Source organism: Primulina tabacum, chromosome 17 (assembly GCF_025594145.1).
Source record: "Primulina tabacum isolate GXHZ01 chromosome 17, ASM2559414v2, whole genome shotgun sequence".
NCBI classification, from domain to species: Eukaryota; Viridiplantae; Streptophyta; class Magnoliopsida; order Lamiales; family Gesneriaceae; genus Primulina; species Primulina tabacum.
Window position 1 is genome coordinate 22,815,574 of NC_134566.1, and position 4,422 is coordinate 22,819,995.

A 4,422-nucleotide genomic window follows, 5' to 3' on the forward strand; every position below is an offset into this window, starting at 1 on the left:
CGCCCGGCTCCTGATGAACCCTTCATGCCGACTTGTCCTGATTCTGGCCATCCATCCAGTATCCTTGGTCGTCCATGCCCCAGGCACAAGAATCGTCCATGACTCGGGCACAACCCGGGCTATCCCGAGGGTATCATCACTCCCTCCTTAAATAGTCGGGCTAAAGTCATACTCGCTGTCCCGATTAGCCTTTTGTGCCCGATCATGGAAAATATTTAGTTTCTGTAAAAGAATCGGGGGCTTCATGTATCCCAGAGATGGGATGAGGTGCCGGGAACTTACGTCTCCCGGGCTTGATAAATGATCGAAGTGCGGAGCCCCGAGCCAGGGTACGGATCACTAGGCCAGGGTACGGGTCCCTGGACTTAATAGATAACTAGGGTGCGGAGCCCTGGCCTTCATGAATGGTCGAGGTACGGAGCCCCGAGCCAGGGTACGGAGCCCTGGACTTAATAGATAACCAGGGTGCGGAGCCCTGGCCTTCATGAATAGTCGAGGTATGGAGCCCCGAGCCAGGGTACGGATACCTGGACTTAATAGATAACCAGGGTGCGGAGCCCTGGCCTTCATGAATTGTCGAGGTACGGAGCCCCGAGCCAGGGTACGGATCCCTTGACTTAATAGATAACTAGGGTGCGGAGCCCCGGCCTTCATGAATGGTCGAGGTACGGAGCCCCGAGCCAGGGTACGGATCCCTGGACTTAATAGATAACCAGGGTGCGGAGCCCTGGCCTTCATAAATGGTCGAGGTACGGAGCCCGAGCCAGGTTTGAGAACCTTGGGCTTATAAATAACCAAGGTGCGGAGCTTTGGGCCGGAAGCATGTCTCGGGACTTGAGAATGGTCGAGGTGCGGAGCCCCGAGCCAGATTTGAGAACCCTGGGCTTATAAATAACCAAGGTGTGGAGCCTTGGGCCGGGGAGCATGTCCCGGGACTTGGGAATGGTCGAGGTGCAGAGCCCCGAGCCAGGTTTGAGAACCCTGGGCTTAGATAATGTGCCGGGGCCTGGTGTCTCCCGGACTTAAGATAATGTGCCGGGGCCTCGTACCTCCCGGGCTTAAGATAATGTGCCGGGGCCTCATACCTCCCAGACTTTCAAGAATGTGCCGGGGCTCGTATCTCCCGGACTTTAGATAATGTTCCGGGGCCTCATACCTCACGGGCTTAAGAGAATGTGCCATGGCGTCATACCTCCCGGACTTTCAAGAATGTGCCGGGGCCTCATACCTCCCGGACTTAAGATAATGTGTCGGGGCCTCGTACCTCCCGGGCTTAAGAGATTTTGTTTTACCTGCTGTATTAGTTTTATTAAAAATCAAATCACTAACCTTGAAATATTGAATCCAAATTCATTTCCGGTAGAGTGAAACTTCTCTGGTTGAGCTAAATTAGGTGACTAATATAGCTGTATGCTACTAAGTGCATAGAAAATGCTCTTCAAGCCAATCCCGGATAGCTGCTGAGCTTTGAGCCCATATGAAATCCACATATAAGATCTGAGTGCCGAGCTGGTCGGACTTGAATGTTTGCCAAGCAGAGTTGGGCTTATTTTTGAATGGAAACCATATATACGTCTTGAGCTCAATCTCCCACAGACGGCGCCAATGATGTGATCGAGGTGAAATGAGTGAGCAGGGTCGGGTGCTCCACCGGATCAGCTATCAAAATGAGGAAGGAAATAAGAGCAATGTAGATATCTAAACCAGAAGCTTCTTTCCCGGGCGGAGAGGATTTCCTGCACTCAAGAAGGTAACCACGTGAATGGGCGCCGGAGGGGTGTCCAGCGTGGCCACTCCGATGCTTAAGTCAGTGAATGATTCAAGCCAAGAACCAATGTAACCAAGTGATGGTTGTGATATTGGTGTGAATGAATGAATGCAAATGTAAAGGTAAAACATGATATTTATAGTAGGAGAAGTAATAATGACCTCGTTCTCCGTGCTACCTACTAATTATAGTAGGACGGCTGAGCACACCCTATATTCTGACATGTCAAATCTCATATTGGTCACATCCATTCCATCTGATTTTGTCAACCCATCGGCCAGGTGTCAGAGATGGGACAGTCGCCCACATCTTATTCTGCTAGTATACTCGAGTGCGATGCTCATATCGAGGTTGCCCGGGTAGAAAGTTCCCGAGAGTTTGAACGAGAGCCCGGGCGTCCGGTGGCCCGGGAAGGAGACGCCCCATGCATTCACCCGCCCCGGCACATTATCCAAGCCCAGGGTTCTCAAACCTGGCTCGGGGCTCCGCACCTCGACCATTCCCAAGTCCCGGGACATGCTCCACGGCCCAAGGCTCCGCACCTTGGTTATTTATAAGCACAGGGTTCTCAAACCTGGCTCGGGGCTCCGTACCTCGATTATTCATGAAGGCCAGGGCTCCGCACACCCTGGTTATCCATTAAGTCCAGGGATCCGTACCCTGGCTCGAGACTCCGTACCTCGACCATTCATGAAGGTCAGGGCTCCGCACCCTGGTTATCCATTAAGCCCAGGGATCCGTACCCTGGCTCGGAGCTCCGTACTTCGACCATTCATGAAGGCCAGGGCTCCACACCTTGGTTATCTATTAAGTCTAGGGATTCGTACCCTGACTCGGGGCTCCGTACCTCGACCATTCATGAAGGCCAGGGCTCCGCACCCTGGTTATGTATTATGTCCAGGGATCCATACCCTGGCTCGGGGCTCCATACCTCGACCATTCATGAAGGCCAGGGATTCGCACCCTGGTTATCTATTAAGTCTAGGGATCCGTACCCTGGCTCGGGGCTCCGTACCTCGACCATTCATGAAGGCCAGGGCTCCGCACCCTGGTTATCTATTAAGTCCAGAGACCCGTACCCTGGCCTAGTGATCCGTACCCTGGTTCGGGGCTCCGTACCTCGACCATTTATGAAGGCTAGAGCTCCGCACCCTGGTTATCCATTAAGCCCAGGGATCCGTACCCTGGCTCGGAGCTCCGTACTTCGACCATTCATGAAGGCCAGGGCTCCACACCTTGGTTATCTATTAAGTCTAGGGATTCGTACCCTAACTCGGGGCTCCGTACCTCGACCATTCATGAAGGCCAGGGCTCCGAACCCTGGTTATCTATTAAGTCCAGGGATCCGTACCCTGGCTCGGGGATCCGTACCTCGACCATTCATGAAGGCCAGGGCTCCGCACCCTAGTTATCTATTAAGTCCAGGGACCCGTATCCTGGCTCGGGGCTCCGTACCTCGACCATTCATGAAGGCCAGGGTTCCGCACCCTGGGAATCTATTAAGTCCATGGATCCGTACCCTGGCTCAGGGATCCGTACCTCGACCATTCATGAAGGCCAGGGCTCCGCACCCTGGTTATCTATTAAGTCTAGGTACCCGTACCCTGGCCTAGTGATCCATAGCCTGGCTCGGGGCTCCGTACCTTGACCATTTATGAAAGCCAGGGCTCCGCACCCTGGTTATCTATTAAGTCCAGGGACCCGTATCCTGGCCTAGTGATCCATACCCTGGCACGGGACTCCGCACTTTGATCATTCATCAAGCCCGGGAGACGTAAGTTCCCGACACCTGATCCCATCTCTGGGATACATGAAGCCCCCGATGCTTTTACAGAAACTAAATATTTTCCATGATCGGGCACACAAGACTAATCGGGACAGCGAGTATGACTCTAGCCCGACTATTTAAGGAGGCATTGATGATACCCTCGGGATAGCCCGGGTTGTGCCCGAGTCATGGACGATTCTTGTGCCCGGGGCATGGACGACCCAGGATATTGAATGGATGGCCAGAATCAGGACAAGTCGGCAGGAAGGGTTCATCAGGAGCCGGGCAGGTGAATGCCCGGGACGTCTCCTCCCCGGGCCACCGGACGCCCGGGCTCTCGTTCAAACTCCGGGGAACTTTTTACCCGGGCCACCTCGATATGAGCACCGCACTCGAGTATACTAGCAGAATAGGATGTGGGCGACTGTCCCATCTCTGATACCAGTCCGATGGGTTGACAAAATCAGATGGGCTGGATGTGACAAGTATGAGATTTGACATGTCAGAATATAGGGTGTGCTCAGCCGTCCTACTATAATTAGTAGGTATCACGGAGAACGAGGTCATCATTACTTCTCCTACTATAAATATCAGGTTCTCCCTTTACATTTACATTCATTCATTCACACCAATATCACAATCATCACTTGGTTACATTGGTTCTTGGCTTGAATCATTCACTGACTTAAGCATCGAAGTGGCCACGCCGGACACCCCTTCGGCGCCCATTCACATGGTTACCTTCTTGAGTGCAGGAAATCCTCTCCGCCCGGGAAAGAAGTTTCTGGTTCAGATATCTACATTGCTCTTATTTCCTTCATCATTTTGATAGCAGATCCGGTGGAGCACCCGACCCTGCTCACTCATTTCTCTCGGATCACATCAA